This window comes from Adiantum capillus-veneris, chromosome 24 (assembly GCF_014529385.1).
Source record: "Adiantum capillus-veneris isolate H3 chromosome 24, ASM1452938v2, whole genome shotgun sequence".
Classification (NCBI taxonomy): Eukaryota; Viridiplantae; Streptophyta; class Polypodiopsida; order Polypodiales; family Pteridaceae; genus Adiantum; species Adiantum capillus-veneris.
The window spans coordinates 70,724,675-70,744,375 of record NC_140954.1 but is presented as its reverse complement, the minus strand read 5'-3'; the positions used below and the strand labels follow the sequence as shown (position 1 = coordinate 70,744,375).

The 19,701-nt window shown below is 44.9% G+C and overlaps 1 protein-coding gene across 9 annotated transcripts in view; it reads left to right on the top strand.

Annotated features, from left to right (window-relative positions):
• Positions 1-19,701, top strand: part of LOC147426561 (uncharacterized) — a 41,031-nt gene that overhangs the window by 6,657 nt on the left and 14,673 nt on the right. The window lies entirely within an intron of this gene.

Below are 19,701 nucleotides of genomic sequence, written 5' to 3'. Positions count from 1 at the left end.
CTCAAGGGTTCCTTGTACTTACGGAAGGGAGGGCCTTCCGTTTCTTTAGTGAGAGAGTGCAATGGACACAAACAAAGTGGTAAACACTGTGAATGAAGGTGCTGAGACTGAGAGATAGAGAGAGAAGAATACGACACCAGAATGTTGTCAAACCCTCCTCCAAAGGCCCCACTCTCTATGGTGAGAGCGGTCTACTATTGATTGCACAAATCTCTACAATGCTTGGACTTGCCGCCGATGTCGACGACGATGAGGACGACGACGAGACGGGCTGAAATCTGAAAACGCTAATGGCTGAAATCTGCAAATCTTTATCTGCTGAATTTTGACCCTATGTCGGTGACGATGTCGATGACGATGTCAATGACGATGATGCAACGACGACGCGCTGAAAACGCAGATGCTGAAATCTGCGTTTTCCGGACTGAATTTGCAAACTACGTTGGATCTGACCGTGCGGCGAGGATCTGCTGCGAGAAGGTGAGATCTGCGAGGTTTGGGGTTCTACTACGGAGATTGACTGCTGAAAACTGAAAATGCTGAGTCTAGGGCTGATTCCGTCGCGAAGATCTGCAAAAACGTTGAGGTTGATCTGCAAACCAAAAACGCTAGGGGCTGAATTCTTGTCCGTGTTGCAAAAACGCTAGGGATCTGCTGTCATGCTGTTGCCGGGTTGCTATGCAATCGAAAAACGCTAGGGCTGATTTGGGTACTGTTGTCGCCAGGAAACTGGAAGTGCAAAATGCTGGCTGATTTGTCTTTTGCTGAAAACGCTAGGCCTTGCCTCCTGCAAAACGCTAGGGTTCCTTTGTTGGGAGTCTTGCTGAGAAGGTGCCTGTTGAGCAAGTGTTCTTGCTGTCTCTTCTGCCAGAAAGTGCTAGCGCTAGGTTTACTTATATATTGGCTTAGTCAAATTGCCCTACCTAGTTCCCAACAAAAGTCACTTAAAAATAATAAGTGAAAAATGTCAAAAATAGGGAAAATAGGTCTATGCACTGTAAAAATGCTCCTGATGGGTTTTGATGGAAATCTGATGATCATGGTGTGTGCAACCAGAGGATATGCATCTCTTCTAAGTGTCTGGACATGCACGGTCTTCAAACAGACTCACAAAGGTGCCAGATCACTTGCTATTCTAGACTGACTTGACTGAACTGAACCCTGGTCATGCTGTAGCTTGTCCACGGACACATAGGGTTGGATGTGTGACGTGACATGTAAGACTTCAACAAATTCAAAACAATTGAATTTGCGATCTCAGATTGCCCATTTGTCTGAGGGTGGAAAGATGACGAGAATTGCAACCGTGTGCCAATGTTCTCCCAAATAGCCCTCCAAAACAAACTCGTGAATTGGGGATCTCTGTCGAAGACTATTGTCTCATGCATGCCATGTAACCGAATTATGTGTTTAATGAACAGTCTCGCTAAATGGTCCGGCTTGACTGTTTTCTTCACTGGAAGGAAGTGAGCTTGCTTGCTAAATCTGTCAGTGACAGTCCAAATGCCATTGTGCCCACTCTGTGTCTTCGAGAGATCAAAGATGAAATCCATTGCAATACTTTCCCAAGGACGGGTGGAAATGGGTAAAGGCTGTAGGAATCCTTGTGCCTTATGCCTGTCAAGCTTGACCTTTTTGCATACTAAACAAGTGCGAATAAAGTTGTCCACATCCTTCTCAAGTCTTGGCTAAAAGAAATAACGCTCTACCCCCTTCGAGGTGGTATTGATGCTGTGGTGACCCGTAAACGGTGGACAATGGTACTTTGTCAAGACCTTTTCTCTCAAAGATACACAACATCATTTTCTTCATCAAGTAGCCATCCCGTATGGAATATCCTGGAACTGTCTCCCCATTGTGTATCTGAGTAAAAATATCGGTGAAGTCTGGATTTGTGGCGTACTCGAAGCTTCTATAATGGATCGCGGAAATAACCAAGATGAGGGGCTTCCGAGACAATGCATCTGGCACTAAATTTTTCTGTCCCTGAACATGGACAATTTGAAAGTGAAACTGTGACAAGATGTTAGCCCACCGCATCTGTTTTTCCAAAAGCTGCTTCTATGACAAGAAGTAGCGCAGACTCTGATGATATGCAAAAACTGTGAAATTGGCTCCGAGTAGATATTGTCGCTACTGTGTAAGAGCATGGATCACTGCCAATAGCTCTTTCTCATAAATCTGGGCTACCACTTCTGGCCTTGAAAACATTCTGCTTTCATAAGCAATCACATGGCTCCCAGACTACGACCACAAGCGTCACAATAAACTTCGAATGACTTTTGTAAATCTGGCAAAGCCAACACTGGTCCAAGAGTCAATTTCTCCTTTAGTGTTTGAAAAGCAGTCACCTTTGTCGGTCCCCACGAGAAAGGGACTCCTTTCTGAGTCAACAAGTGCAAAGGCGAACCTATCTCTGCAAACTTCCGAATGAACCGCCGGAAGTAAGAGCACAAGCCCAAAAAGCTTCGAACTTCATGAACATTCTTCAAGTCAAGCCAATCGCGGATAGTCTCAACTTTGGTCGGGTCCATCTGTACTCTTGCTGCTGAGACAATGTGTCCCAAGAAATGTATCTCCGGCAAGAAAAACTCGCCCAAAGAGCATGAGTCATATAGGCGCAAATGTGCTAAGAAAACATCGATGGATACAAAATGAAAAGTGCATGCCACAAGGGCTCAAAAAGGACAAGCCTCAAGGATAACAAAAATTACAAAGGGCTAGGTAGACTCTAGAGGAGTAGACTCTAGACTCTAGAGTGATCGATGATCATCAAACTCCGGAGTGCTCGCCTGCTCCACATCATCGTCGTAGTCGTGGTCATCAGCGATATATGAGGCCTCATGAGGCTCGCACTGAGGCTCAGGCTCCCAGTCCTCCTCTAGCTTCTCCAAAAATGTCTCGGCCATAGATGGATTCTTTTGTGCCATCTCCCACTCAGCGAAGGGATCTGCCTTGTGTGTGGCGCTCTTGGCAAGCATGCGTAAGTTAGCGCTTACAAACACCAAATCATTGGCCCTCTGGACCCCAAGGCAATTCGTCTTCTTAGAGGCAATGTAGTTGTACACACTCCATAGTTGCTTCAAGCAACTAGTGGTCCATGCTTGGCTAAGGACATGAACAACCAAGCGCTACAAATGTGGGCCATCTCCTCCATAGTCTTCCCACCACAAAACCGAGCCAATCTTTCTGCGATCAACCTGTGTATCTACACATCCATAGGAGCCCTTCTTTTGCCTGTAGTTGAGTAGCTCATCTCTAACCTTGCACCTAATGTCACTGCTAGGCTCAAGGCGCTCTAATGCAAGTTGCCATCCTTTGCTCACCTCCTTGTCGGTCTCTTGACGCCTTCCTTGAAACTCGGGGTCAAACACATAAGTTGCCGCATGAAGTGGAGAGTAGTATCCATTCCACCTGGACTCACACAAGCCACGAATCTCCGCTTACTGAATAGGGGCAGGCACAAGCTTCTCAAGTGTCTCCATCATCCGATCCATAGCTTCGTAGACTTTGTCGATGCATGGCTGCAAGCTATCCACAACTCGAAGTAGGTGTAGAATAGGCTTGACCATGGCGTCAAGAGTCTTCACCTTCTCCCACCAAGCGGCGTCGTCGGCCCATTCTCGGTGTTTCAACCCTGTTGCTGATGTAGACTCCGGCATGGCATGGAACTCATCACTGAGAAAGAGGCCCCTTAAAGCTCCGCCACATGTAGACAAGCGGCCTAGCATAAGCCAATTGAATGTAAATCTTGTCTGAACATGAGTAAGGACAAGTGGCTACTCTTTGAGAACTCGTGGCGCACTTTTTGATGGTTGAGCACTAAGAACACAATTTGATTGGCGTCACTAATGGTGGGTGAAATCCATAACAAGCTCCCTATGTCCTTGAGGAGGTTGTTGAGGCAATGCGCCATGCAAAATGTGACATGGATAGTGGGATACATGCCCTCAATGATAGCCCCGGCTGCCCTATTTGACGCCTCTCCATTTGCAACCATACAAAGGACATTCTCCGAGCCGTCTATGGTGCTTGTCCACTCCGCAGCAAGCATCTCCCCGGACTTGCCAGTGTCGGATGCATCATGTGACTCCACAAAGTACATCTCCCCTCGAGAGTAGGTCACCACTCTGTGGATGAACCGCTTGCGGGTGTTGCTCCATCCATCTACAAGGAGAGAGACGCCATTGGTCTTTCACAAATCCTTTGTTGCTTGGGCCGCTTGCTCCATGGCAAGCTTCTCTTTGTCAAGGAGGGTGGTGCGAAGCCTCTCCAATGAAGGTGGCACATAAGAGGGGCCATATCCCCTATTTTCGTAACCATGGTTCGAAAGTACGGAGACCTATCCACACAAAAAAGAGCATGTTGTGTTAGTATGAAGAGTCGAGGTGGAGCCAAGGTTGGCTTGCCTTTGCTCTCACAGTGTCGCGGCGGAGGGATCAATGGCAACAAAATGGCGCCTCTTGGCTGCCTCCGCGACCTCATACACCGTGAGCTTCTCAAGAAGCTCCAACCTCTTTTCGGGAGTAATGTGTGGGCAAAACTTCACCTCGTGGCCGGGTTCATGAAGAAGATGGCTTCGCACTTTGTTTGCACCACCTGTTCTCTTGTACGGGCATAGCTTACATGTCCATGGTCTTCCCATGTTTGCATGGCGGGCCTCCTTTGAGAAGAGCCGGCTTGAGATGACATGATGGTGGAGAGAGTGTAGAGGAGAGCTTGTGTGGAGAGAGAGTAGAGGAGAGCTTGAAAGTTGAGAGGGTAGAGGAGGGAGAGAGTGGGTAGAGAGGAGACTCAAGGGAAGAGGAGGGAGAGAGTGCCAAGTGGGTAGAGAGGAGACTCAAAGGTAGAGCTTCGAGCCTCGAGGAGAGGGTAGACCGTAGAGGCGAAGCTGCGAAGCGCCGAAGGTAGAGAGGAGAGGCTTGAGCAATGAGAGCTTGAGCCTTGAGAATATGTCAAAGTGACCCAAAGGCTGGCTTTTATAGCCACCTCCAAAAAAAGAGCTGCTGCTGACCGTTTGAAACGGCGCAAAATTCGAATTTTTTTAAAAAAGTCCTTTGACTAGGCGGCCGTCCCCGTTCGTCCCCAAGATGTCTGCGTGCGTTCCCGCCTGGATTGACCCCTTTTGTCTGTTCCCAGCCTTCCCAGCCCGCCGTCCCTGTCCCGGTTTCGGCCATCCCTCGCTCCTAGGCCCCATCCCCTCCGTCCCCTGTAACTATGGATCTCTCACAAAGAAAATGTGCCCAAGGAGGAGGCAAGTCCCTCGAAAAAATAGGAATGCACGATCTATGAGGCCAAGTTACAATTGAAAATATACTTTTGGAATTGCAATGGATACCCATGGAATGTGGGGGTTGGCATTGATGAACTAACAAGCAAAGCCGATATTGTACTTCTTATTGAAACTTGGGAGCATAATATACAAAGGATTAACGGCTTGGAGGATTACAATGTATATTCATTGATGTGGTCAAAGAATCTCAAGCAACAAAGAGAGCAAGGAGGGGTAGCCTGTATAGTTATGAAAGGATTGGAAGATTTTGCATCAATTGTGAAAGATGACAAGTACAAACGTTATGTATGGTTGAAAATTATGACACCAAAAGAGCACCCACTTTTGTAGCCAGTTGCAGCATTCCTCATCATGATTTCCCCTTTTATGCTTGTGTCACAAGACGGGAGCGCATAACAATATAAAATATATTCGGATGAATAGAATTTATCACTTAATACTGAAGCCAAAGGATATAGAGAGAAATAAATAGAGAGAGAGAGAGTGAGAAGATCGACACAGTATTGGGGACAAGAAGATGGGATGATCCCCCCCTTAAAGAGAATCCTTTATGAGGGAAAATCTTTTTACAAGCACAAGAACCAGAGAAAACCCCTCCGTTCTAATTCTCTGACTCGATGGTCGTTTCTTCCCATAAGGGAAATCCGAGAGACGAGCTCTTAATCCTTTTTCCGTCTGTACTCGGAGTTGAGACTCTGCAGACAATTTCCGAATTCCGTTTCCGGAATTCCCAAGCGTAGGCCGAAGTCTTCTCGCTTCTCCTTCGCGATGAAGTACCTGCAAACACACACACAAACACGCGACAACAATTCGTATGGCGAATCCACAATAGATACTTGTCGCTCTTGCGCGGGAAAAGCGACTTCCGTGCTTCGTAGTCTCGCGATCTCTTGCATTATCTGGCGGCAGAGTCTTCTCTTGCTGACGTTGGTAACCTCTCCTCTGAGTGAGGGCATGTGGTGCTTTTATAGCTCCCTGGCCACAGCAAGAATAGATGAGCAAAGGCTGGCCGCGTAGAGATCGCGTCGGTTTTGTTTTGTTTTGTTTTTTTTTTTGGCTGTTTACCCGAAATAGGGAGAGAGAATTCGCTGGCTGGTTTTGTTGCTTTATTTTCTAAGTGGCTACCCACTTATTAAGTGGGCGGCCCGCATATTTTAAAATTGGTATGAACCTGCCCAAAAACTCAATAAAACCTTATAAGTTTAAAACAATGCTTTTCACAACACTTCCCAGGCGTCCCTGGATGCAACCACATGCACAAAGGCAATGCAGACATAGATTCCTCGCGGGAAAGCGTCTGCTCTTCCCGGAAACTTTTTAAGAAAAGCTTCTCAGAACCCATCTTTATTCTTGTGCTTGCGTCTTTATGCGTATTGCTCTTTTTCAATTCGGATTTTCTCTCGACTATGGATATCCTCTTTCCGATGCACCCGTCACCCACCTTGTGACGCATCAGGAATACCCATCACCTAGTCCTTTCCTACCGAACTTACGGTACAATCTCCTTCACGATGCTCCATGTCACCCATCCTATGACGCATCAGAGATGTCATAGGATGCTCCCGTCATTACTTTGAATGACGCACTAGGAATACTCTGTACTCGGATGTCTCCAGTGAGAAAAACCTTCTCACTTAAAATTCCAATAATTCATTTAGAATTATTTTTCCTCGGTGTTCCAAGCGAGAAAACCCTCTCACTTATAAATCCAATAATTCATTTAGAATTATTTTTATGTCAGATAAAGCCAATTTAGCAACATCCCTCTCACTGATAAACAGTTGTCCTCAACTGTAGAGATCCAACTGAATTGCCGGGGAGAAACTGGAAAATTTCAAATCTTGCTCAATGGTGAGTTGAGCTAGTCCTTTCTCAAAAGAGAACTTAGAAATTAAATTAAACAGAAATTCAATAATTCAGTACTTACCTTACCGGTTCATGTCCTTCCTCTAGTACCTCGAGGATATCCTTCACCAATCATAAACTTACGAGCCACGTAAGAACTCATCATTCACGTCTTTACGAGAATTTGTTAACTCACTTTCGCCTTCTCAACCTCGAGAAGAATATTCCTCCTAGAAATCAATCTAGGTCTATGTCCTTGCGCATAACGTTGCGCTATTAGTCCTGAGGATATTAAACCTCTTATGTCCTCCCGCGTAGGGCACGTCGAGAGCATTAAGCTCATATGAATCTTCCTGCGGCAGACAAAGTGTGTCATCTTACCAAAGTAAGTTCTTATTCCGGGCCTTTGCTTTGGGTAGGCCAATTGTTCTGATCCAAAGTTTCCTTATCCGAGACTCTGTTAACTTGATTCCGTCTTCTTAAATTCGAGAAGAATAATCTTCCCAGAAATGAATCTAGGTATTTGTCCTTGCGCATAATCCTGCGCTGTTAGTCCAGAGGGTATTAAACCTCTTGTGTCCTCCCACATAGGGAATGCCCAAGTCATAGAGCATAACAAACTCAAGAGAGTATAACAAACTCTCGTCCGCATAGGTCTGCATCTTCGTGTGTTATCCATGTACTCAAAAGTGTACATAATTCTTAAGCTATGTTAAGAGTTTCAGTGAACTTGGGAAATTACCTTCCCTTCGTAAGATCCTTAGAGCGAAGACGCTCAACTTGATGATCCCTTGGCTCGATCTTAGAGCAAAACCCGCTCATCAAATAATCTAGGATTTTAATCCTTGGATTCCTCAAGCACAGGCCGTAGTCGTCGCTTGTTCCTTCCCTCGTAAAGAGAGTGTTCATTCACTTGTGCGAAAAGCACTACCATATCTTCCCTTACCGGGTAGGGGGTGTGGGCTTAAAGAGTATTCAAGCTTAATGAAAGCTTTTCTTTGTTGGAAAGCTCAGAATGGTTCCTTCATAATTTCCTACCCGCAGTAGCAAGTAATCTGTTCGAGAATTACCGGATACCAGACGGCTAGTTAAGCAAACCAATTCATCTCACAAAACAATGTTTCAATTTGATCCTGCTCTCATAAACACTCGAGAGTGAGTAGTCCCGGTTAGACATAACCATACCTTGTGCAAAAGAGCAAACAAACACAATGCACTTTATGATTTCCGCAAAGATGTAACTTTGATCGAAAACCTGCCCTCTCACTTAAAGTTCGAGGGTCTTCTATTCAAGAACTCAGGAGTTAGATTGAATTCCCTTACTCCAAACTTTTTGTGTTCAATGGTTCCCGTCCCACTACGGGGATTGGATTCTCTGTACACTAAGGTGTACACTTTCAGCTTTTATTGTTGACTCTACCATCTACTGCAAAGTATTTTGCAGATGCGTCTACAAAATTTGGGCAAAAATCCTTTGTTGAATTTCTTCATCTTTCCTCCCTCAGAGAGGGTCGAGAGTGGAGCTACCTTGGCAAGAGTGAACCACTACTTGCTTTGACTTACTTGTGTTCCTATTGGGCAAACCAATCCCAATCTTCTTGGATGCCTTCCTCAAAGCGTAGAGGAAAAATTTTGTCGGGAAATTCAGCCTTGAATTGAATCCAAGTCTTGTTGTAAATTCCTTGCAGAGCTTTGGTATACCACCAAGTACTTGTAACCCCCCTTGAAGTGTTTGGTTACATGCCTCACCTTCGACACTTCTAAGAAATTGCCGTTTGCAAAGGCAACTTCAAACTGTCGAATGAAAGCAGTAGCTTTAAGGACATCTTCCCTTCTGTCAAAAGTATCAAACTTGACCGGAGAACATGACCGGAGTGTTCTGAGGTCTAAAGACCTTCTTCATATCCTTCCCGGAATGATGTGATTTCTTGGCTATGGTTCTGGATTGACTCTCATGGATATTTTCTGGATTTTGAAGGATCTTGAGCATTCCGCTCCTTGGATTCTCTAGGTTCTTGAGCATCATGCTCTTGTCGCCTTCTCAGAGAATCCCAAGTCTTGTGTCGACTTCTTGCAGAGAGGAATTTTTTTCCCAACTCTGCAAGCTTTTCCTACACGGCTTAGGGTTCCGCCTGCTTACTTCTGTCTTGGCTTGTCATGGCTTCTTCCCGTATCTTCCTAGAGTCGTCCTCCTTTGCAGAAAAAGAGAGGAGATCATGCTCTGATACCACTGTTACAAGACGGGAGCGCATAACAATATAAAATATACTCGGATAAATAGAATTTATCACTTAATACTGAAGCCAAAGGATATAGAGAGAAATAAATAGAGAGAGAGAGAGTGAGAAGGTCGACACAGTACTGGGGACCAGAAGATGGGCTGGTCCCCCCCCTTAAAGAGAATCCTTTATTAGGGAGAATCTTTTTACAAGCACAAGAACCGGAGAAAACCCCTCTGTTCTAATTCTCTGACTCGATGGTCGTTCCTTCCCGTAAGGGAAATCCGAGAGATGAGCTCTCAATCCTTTTTCCGTCTGTACTCGGAGTTGAGACTCCGCAGACAATTTCCGAATTCCGTTTCCGGAATTCCCAAGCGTAGGCCGAAGCCTTTTCGCTTCTCCTTCGCGATGAAGTACCTGCAAACACACACGCAAGCACGCGACAAGAATTCGTATGGCGAATCCACAATAGATACCTGTCGCTCTTGCGCGGGAAAAGCGACTTCCGTGTTTCGTAGTCTCGCGATCTCTTGCGTTATCTGGCGGTAGAGTCTTCTCTTGCTGACGTTGGTAACCTCTCCTCTGAGTGAGGGCATGTGGTGCTTTTATAGCTCCCTTGCCACAGCAAGAATAGATGAGCAAAGGCTTGCCGCGTAGAGATCGCGTCGGGCTTTTTTTTTTTTTTGTTCTACCCGAAATAGGGAGAGAGAATTCGCTAGTTGGTTTTGTTGCTTTATTTTCTAAGTGGCTACCCACTTATTAAGTGGGCGGTCGGCATATTTTAAAATTGGTCTGAACCTGCCCAAAAACTCAATAAAACCTTATAAGTTTAAAACAATGCTTTTCACAACACTTCCTAGGCGTCCCTGGATGCAACCACATGCACAAAGGCAATGCAGACATAGATTCCTCGCTGGAAAGCGTCTGCTCTTCCCGGAAACTTTTTAAGAAAAGCTTCTCAGAACCCATCTTTATTCTTGTGCTTGCGTCTTTATGCGTATTCCTCTTTTCCAATTCGGATTTCCTCTCGACTATGGATATCTCCTTTCCGATGCACCCCTCACCCACCTTGTGACGCATCAGGAATACCCATCACCTAGTCCTTTCCTATCGAACTTATGGTACAATGTAACAAACTGTTGACGTGTCGACCTACTGAAGAACGGAGCTACCGGCCAAGGGGCCTAAACCCTAAGAAGAACAAGTAACAAAAGAAGTGTCACAAAGTGATGATGTGGTTGCCCGAGAGTAGAAACCTTAACCCTAATTTCTGCCAAAAACCCTAACTGTTGAAACCGTAATTTGGAAAACCCTAACCCTAAAACTTGCAAACCCTAATTTGGAAAACCCTAACCCTAAAACCTGCAAACCCTAATTCTGCTACTAGAAACCCTAAAATTGCAAAAACCCTAACCCTAAGGGTAGATTTCCGCGTTTTGTGCTGGCTGATGACGTGGCAAGCTGTACGGATTTTCGTGATTTACGTTGGCAATTTTTGGCTTTGCTTTTGGACCAGAAGCTTTTGAGTTTTAAAGGCTTTTTACTGTAACTGCTTTTCAAGCCAAGGGCCTTTAAATATGAGGCTAGGGCTTATTCTCTCGCATGCGTCCTGGAGAAGGTGCAGAGTCTGGGGTATCGGATTGTACAATGTTGATGCAATATAAATAAATACCGAAAGGGGTACCAAGGTTTGGGGCCAATACTCTCTGGGGTGGAATTCCGTCACTCCGTGTCGCGTGTCGCCTCTCTCTCTCTCTCTCTCTCTCAGTTCTGTTTTTATTGAAGTGCTAAAAGTCTCTTCAGTCTGTTATTTTCTATTGGCACGTGGTGCCCGTCTTGTGACAGTGGTATTAGAGCATCAGGCGTGTGCTTTTTTGAAAGCACACCGGTCCTACAAAAGAGCAGACAGAGTTATTGGAATTTTATTTGAGGGATCCTCGCCCTCCAACCCGGACTTATTAGCCACTTCCATCCTTACTTCATCGCGCATCGGGCGCGCTCCCGTCTTCACCGCAGTGTCTTACAGGGCATAAGCCAATTAAGAACCCAGTACTTGGAATTCATGGATTCGGCAGAATATTTGCAGTTCCTGCTCAACGAACTCCAGGACATTCTTTCGCGGCATCCTTAGCAGAATCTTCCGATGCTGCAAAGTTTTTAACAATTTTTGAACTACATGTTACCCCCTCTGACGCCCTAGGTGGTACCTCCTCCTCCGGCATCTTGGGAGTCTTCAGGAATATAGTGCAACCATCTGACCCTGATCCAGTGCAACCGCCTTTGCCACCACCATTGCCCCCACCTCCACCACCACCGCCACCAGGGTACAATGGTTGGAGCCCCTATGGATACCCTTGCCCTTATTATCCATACTAGGGATATGCGCCTAACCAACCCAAAGATTTCAAAGATGGTGGCACGACAGTCAAATTTTTCACTTTTTCCGGGGTGAAAGATCTCAAGAAAGCATTGCAGTTCCTACAGCAATTTGACAACATCTATGCTTTGGGGAACTATACAGAAGAATCCAAGATTTCTCGAGCAGCGGGATTTCTTAGAGACAATGCTATGCAATGGTGGAGTTCAATCGCGACACAACAACATGCTCCAAGGACCTGGCAAGCTTTCAAGACAGTTTTTGCACGTAGTTACATGACTTCGATGTTTGAAGTCCGGATTTTGGCAGAGTGAGTGTCACGTCACACATCCCAACCCTATGTGTCCGTGGACAAGCTACACCACAGCAGGGTTCAGTCAGTCCGATCAAGTTAGATTAGCAGTGATCTGGCACTTTTGTGAGTCTATTTGTAGACCGTGCATGCCCAGTCACTTAGCATAGATGCATATCCTCCGGTTGCACACAACATGATCATCGGAATTCCTATCAGAATCCATTAGCATCAGTTAGGGGTATTTTCCAGTGCATTTAGCCTATTTTCCTATTTATTGGGATTTTCACTTATTATTTTTAAGTGACTTTCCTACAAAAGTAGGTAGGGCAATTTTGCTAAGTTTCTATATAAGCAAACCCTAAAAACGCAGAAACCCTAAAAACGCAGCAAATCCTAAAAACCAGCGTTTTGGTTTTTCAGCCTTAGCGACATCAGGACAGCAGCGTTTTCAGCCTATAGCAGAGCAGCAGATTCAGCCCTCATTGGTTGCAGCAGATCCCCCAAGATTTACCTCAGAAAACGCAGCCAAACAATCATTTTCAGCCACCGAAACAGTCCCGAAATTCAGCGATTAGAAGATCTCAGATTTCAGCGATCATCATCGTCGTCGTCGTCGTCGTCGTCGTCGTCATCGTCACCGTCGTCGTCATCGGCATAGACCAAGTTGCATCACTCCATTGCATACGCATTGTACACCTTTGTGCAATCAAAGTAGACCACTCTCGCCGACGAGAGTGGGGCCTTCGGAGGAGGGTTTCACAACCTCTCGGGTGTCGTATCTCTTCTCTCTCCTTCTCTCAGTCTCATTCATTTGCACGCACAATATCCACTCACTTTGTTCGTGACCATAGCACTCTACAAGACGGAAATCTCTCTCTTTCCATAAGAACTAAAAGGAACCTTGAGCAATAAAGATCACTAATCTTGAGAAAATACAACATTCATTCCGCTACACCTTACATTGGTATCAGAGCTTTGGAAGTGTTCTGCATTACTCAAGGAAAGAACCACAAGAACCACAAGAATTTTTTTTGCTTGTTGTGATCGCACGAACCCAAGTTTACTTGGGCGTGGCGATTCCTAATCGTGTTTTGTTGAAGAGTGACAGGAATCCCAAGAAAGAAGGGCTTGTCCAGCCTCCCCTTGTGTCTCTTTTCACTCATTGAGAGCGGACCGTGCACTTAGCGGCCGGCCAATCGACGTGAGGTGGGAAAAAGAAACCTTGGTGTGAGCGCAAGGCTGCCAAGGGGTGCGCCCGCAGAAAAGGGTAGAACTCGGGTGAAGAGAAGATCCTTCTCAACGCGATTTGCAAGCGAAAGAAAACCTCAAGAACCCCCAGAACCCAAGACCCTCAAGACTCAAGAACCGCAAGAACCCAAGTTCCTCGTGAACTTAAGAACTCAAGACCCGCAAGAACCCAAGTTCCTCGTGAACTTAAGAACCCAAGACCCCCAAGAACCCAAGTTCTTCGTGAACTTAAGAACACACAAGAACCCACGATTGCAGAATGATCATCACTCGAAGCGGATTGGATACTTCGCTTGGAAGTGATGAGCATGAGAGAGGCGAAGAAGAATTTTCCTCACCAGGAGGTTTTTCCGACCCTTCCCCATCTACGACACTGATTGCACTAACTCCAATGGAGGAGTTAGAACTGTTGTTTATGGAACAGACTTTACAACGCAAAGCAAGAAATGCAGTAAGAATGGCAGCCATAGCGCGTGAGCGCGAGCAAGCATGCTTGGAAGCCAAAGAACGACAAGCCAAATTGGATCGTGAATTCAAAGAAATGGAACGCAGACACGCAGAAGCCGAAGCAGAAAGACAAGCAGCGAACAAAGCAAGAGAAGCAGAAATGGATCGCAGACACGCAAAAGACAAAGCAGAAAGAAAAGCAATACAAGAACAGAGCGACCAACAAAACAAAGAGTTCTTGCGACTTTTTTCTCAAGTACAGGCGTACTTTGCACAGAATCACGGAAAGGAGACTGTCTCAGTTTCTTCTTCTCCACAGCATGACACACAGGAATTGCATGATGAGAAGCATGATGAATTGAATGATAATGACTTGCATGATGATTTGGATGACAAAGATAAGCATGATGATTTGAATGATAATGATTTGCATGATCAAGATGTGATTTCTCACAAGCATGATGAGTTGCATGAAGAAGATGTGATTGTTCACCAAGATGATGTGTTAGTGGATGCTTTTTCTAGCGAAACTAACCTCGTTGTAGAGTCGATCAATCACGAAGAACCGATCTTGGCTTTCGAGTCGAGGTCCAAAGAACCCCACAGGACGATTCGATCATTCAAGAAGAAGAGATCTTGGCTCTCGAGCCTAGGTCCACAGAACCCCTTCAGGAAGAACCGATCTTCGCTCTCGAGCCTTGGTCCAAAAAACCCTCACAGGAAGTATTATGTGTTCGCATGATTGGTACGCACGCATTGTTCGAGTGTTTCATTCTTGAAGGTTTCCTGTATTTTAGTCAGCATCGTTATGTGATCCCTTTTCCTAGGCATGCTATATTGTATGTTGGGCACGTTTCTATCATGGATGAGCACGAATGTATGCGGATGTTTCGTGAAAAGCTGAAAAGTTTGTATGTCAAGAAGTCGCATTCCATGTCTCTTCCTTGGCATGACACAGTTTCACATGATAGTATGAGCACCAAGCAAGGGTATTTCCATTGTGATTTGCCACAGTTGATTGATTTCGATCAAACAGAAAAGATTCGAGCGCATTGTTTACATGTGTTTGATGAACGAGTTGTCACTCCATCTCTATGTTCATCTACATTGCATACACAGTCTTTAGCACAGACAATATTTTTTTCCTTCACTTTACATGGAATAGGTATGTTCATGGTTTTGTGTTGGAGATGGTTTCAGGAATTTTCAGCCATGGAGATTCTTAAAGACGAAAGAAGCACGACTCTAGACGAAGTTGAAGCAAGAAAGGAGATTCTGAAGACTTTGAGTCGCTTACGGCGCGGCCCAAAGAAGCAAGCGTTGCAGACCTTTATGAAGTTCAAGTACCGCTCGACCCACACATCAAGGTGGGCCGGCGAAGAGTCCCTTCCAGGATTCCGGATGCTATTGTCGATCTCCCTCGACGCCATACAGTTCGGTACCAGTACCTCACTTTGAAAAGGAGGGGATGTCACGTGACACATCCCAACCCTATGTGTCCGTGGACAAGCTACACCACAACAGGGTTCAGTCAGTCCGATCAAGTTAGATTAGCAGTGATCTGGCACTTTTGTGAGTCTATTCGTAGACCGTGCATGCTCAGTCACTTAGCATAGATGCATATCTTCTGGTTGCACACAACATGATCATCGGAATTCCTATCAAAATCCATTAGCATCAGTTAGGAGAATTTTCCAGTGCATTTAGCCTATTTTCCTATTTATTGGGATTTTCACTTATTATTTTTAAGTGACTTTCCTACAAAAGTAGGTAGGGCAATTTTGCTAAGTTTCTATATAAGCAAACCCTAAAAACGCAGAAACCCTAAAAACCAGTGTTTTGGTTTTTCAGCCTTAGCGACATCAAGACAACAGCGTTTTCAGCCTATAGCAGAGCAGCAAATTCAGCCCTCATTGGTTGCAGCAGATCCCCCAAGATTTACCTCAGAAAACGCAGCCAAACAGTCATTTTCAGCCACCGAAACAGTCCCGAAATTCAGCGATTAGAAGATCTCAGATTTCAGCGATCATCGTCGTCGTCGTCGTCGTCATCGTCATCGTCGTCGTCATCACCGTCGTCGTCATCGGCATAGACCAAGTTGCATCACTCCATTGCATACGCATTGTACACCTTTGTGCAATCAAAGTAGACCACTCTCACCGACGATAGTGGGGCCTTCGGAGGAGGGTTTTACAACCTCTCGGGTGTCGTATCTCTTCTCTCTCCTTCTCTCAGTCTCATTCATTTGCACGCACAATATCCACTCACTTTGTTCGTGACCATAGCACTCTACAAGACGGAAAGCTCTCTCTTTCCATAAGAACTAAAAGGAACCTTGAGCAATAAAGATCACTAATCTTGAGAAAATACAACATTCATTCCGTTGCACCTTACAGTGGGGCAACTTGAAAATGCGTGCCACCGAAACCATGGACGAATATAACCAAAGGTTTCTCGACGTGTACCTTCCGGTGTTTTTTTTTTTTGTAGGTCTGTTTCCTTGGAGGCCCAGTGCGAGCGATACACCATTGGACTACCATCACCATTGCAGGAATATTGTCTATCCAAGCAAGTCTCTACCATGCAAGAACTTACGGACCATGCTGCGGTCGGCTACAAACTGATGAAGGGAAAGCTAGAGTTTACCACAGAAGAATCCCCGGCCGCTAACCACAACTCTCGGCAACAACGAACAAATTCTCGAATCTCGTGAAAGTCAACCACAAAGGCCTCGTTTGACACCTCAACAACGAGACACCTTACTACAAGAAGGCTGATGTTTTGGATGCTTTCAAACAGGACATAACTGTTTTGGTTGTCCCCAACGCACTGACTGACCTGCAGAGCCGACTCCCGCGTCGACGATCGACAGAAACCAAGGACCATCTCCAGCCAAACGAGCTAAACCGGCCATTGGATTAGTACTTGACATCTATGGCATACGCCTTGAAAGTACAAATGAATTGTGTCGAGCATATGGCAAAGTCAATGGTTTGAAAGCCCTAATTTTCTTTGACCCAGGAGCTACAGAGAATTTTATCCATCCACAATTCTTGAAGCAGATGGACTTTGATTATGATGCAGAGGGTGGAGAAATTGAAGCTGAGCTAGCCACAGGGCAAACTCAGAAAGTGGTACCACTCATTGGTGCTCTTCTAGTGACTATTCAAGATTATCATGGAAAAGCCGATTTCCACATTATGAAGTTGGGCAATTTTGACATTCTATTAGGCATGCCTTGGCATGACAAGAATGATGCCACTCTCCAAGTTGGGAACTGAACCATCACCGTGATGCAAAAGGACAAGCCAGTTGTCCTCAAAGTTCGGTTGTCTGAACAAAACCCTGAATGAACTCTCTAGTTGTTCTATAGTTAGATACTTTTGAACTTTGTTTGAGAAAGTATTGTTTGAAATGGATGGTATGTATTTTGAACCTGTCTTGGTGCCGATTTGAATTGTTTGACTCTGGTTTAATACTGGTTTCAATGATTGGTGATTTTACTCCTGGGTGGAGTAGTGAGAAAAGATGTTTGAGAATGCTTGTTCATACTTATGGCCCGGACCCTTGTGGTTATTTGCGGGGGGAGTATTGAATGATTGAAAATTGTTGTTTTTACTCATGGCCCGGACCTGCATGGTTATTTACGGGGGGAGTATTAAGAAGTCTTAGCAGTGGTTACTCTTAGCACCTCCAAACGACGCAAGTTGCGGTCTGGGGGACGTTTGGTTGTAAAAGGCCTCTATATCTCATGGCACGGACCTTTTTAGGTTATTTGTGGGAGGAGTGATCAGGGAGTCGTTGAATAGCTTATGGCCCGGACTTGGATGGTTATTCGCGGGGGGGTGTTCATCGGCGGCTTTATGTTTCTATGTCTTGTAACATGCATATGTAAGCATTTGTGTTGCATTGTGATGTGCCAACTATTGAATATTCCTAATTGGATGAGATTGCTTGGGTATGTAATTTTAGTGCATCAAGACACCCGTGGAAGATCAGTACGGTCTGGGTGTGATGGCTAATTATACTACGCCGGAATATCAAGAGTTCCGATCTGGATGAAAGGAGAAGCTAACTCCTTGACCGAAAGAGCAAACAGGAGAAGCTAACTCCTTGATCAAAACAGCCGAAAGGAGAAGCTAACTCCTTGATCAAAAGAGCAGAAAGGAGAAGCTAACTCCTTAATAAAAAGAGCAAACTGATTGTCGCTCGGAATGTCCCTCGGAATTTTTTTTGAGCTAACTTGAGTTGTTTTGCAGATATGTTGTAATCGTGGACGATTACTCTCTTTCAAGAAGGGAGATGTAACAAACTGTTGACGTGTCGACCTATTGAAGAACGGAGCTACCGGCCGAGGGGCCTAAATTCTAAGAAGAACAAGTAACAGAAGAAGTGTCACAAAGTGATGACGTGGTTGCCCGAGAGCAAAAAACCCTAACCCTAATTTTTGCCAGAAACCCTAACTGTTGAAACTCTAATTCTGGAAATCCTAACCCTAAAACATGCAAACCCTAATTTTGAAAACCATAACCCTAAAACATGCAAACTCTAATTCTGCTGCCAGAAACCCTAAAACTGCAGAAAGCCTAACCCTAAACCTAAGGGCAGATTTCCGCGTTTTGCGTTGGCTGATGACGTGGTAGGTTGTACGGATTTTCGTGATTTACGCTGGTAATTTTTGGCTTTGCTTTTGGATCAGAAGCTTTTGAGTTTTAAAGGCTTTGTACTGTAATTGCTTTTCAGGCCAAGGGCCTTTAAATATGAGGCTAGGGCTCATTCTCTGGCATGCTTCCTGGAGAAGGTGCAGAGTCTGGAGTATCGGCTTGTACTGTGTTGATGCAATATAAAGAAATACCGAAAGAGGCGCCAAGGTTTGGGACCAATACTCTCTCGGGTGGATTTCCGCCACTCTGTGTCGCGTGTCGTCTCTCTCTCTCTCTCTCAGTTTTGTTTTTATTGAAGTTCTAAAAGTCTATTCAGTCTGTTCTTTTCTATTGGCACGTGGTGCCCATCTTGTGACATACAATCTCCTTCACGATGCTCTATGCCACCCATCCTATGACGCATCAGAGATGTCCGTTCCTGGATGGTTAGATACTTCTTCCCGATGCTCTCTGTCACCCATCCGATGTGACGCATCAGAAGTACCCGTTCCTGGTGGCCTTACAGATATTCTCGTTCACAATGCTCCCGTCATTACTTTGAATGACTCACTAGAAATACTCTGTACTCGGATGTCTCCAGTGAGAAAAACCCTCTCACTTAAAATTCCAATAATTCATTCAGAATTATTTTTCCTTGGTGTTCCAAGCGAGAAAACCCTCTCACTTATAAATCCAATAATTCATTTAGAATTATTTTTATGTCAGATAAAGCCAATTTAGCAACAGCTTGCATGGATAGAGATCAACCATTTTTTGATTTAGAAGAGGATATTTCTTATTTCAAAGGCGAAAATGATGCTATTGTCTTTGAGATATGAATGGTTGCACAAAAACATTGCAATATGATACTCAACAATTTGATATGCCATACCTTTTAAGGGAGTTGGAGGAAGTTCACTTGTATGATCGTACTTCAATGGATGAGAAAGAGCCAAATCACTATGGAAAGTTACTTTTACACGTGTAATAGCACGGGTATGCTCATTGCCAATGGTGTATCTTTGTGGAGTGGAACCAATGGATTTACATGTATAAAACATAATGGGGATAGTGTGATTGACTATATGCTACTCTCCAAAGCCATCATATATCAATAGCATAAAGAGCTTTATGTTTTGCCAATGGACCCCGGAATCAGACACTCGGACCTTATGTATTGAGCTTGCATGCGGAGAAGCAACTAAGCATGATAATCTCAGCCAAAGGGAAGAGAAGTTATTACTATGTATGAATTTCAAACGGGCACCAATGTACATAGAAATGGTTGAGCAAAAGTTATGGATGACAAAGCTTCAATATGACGCACCATTGGA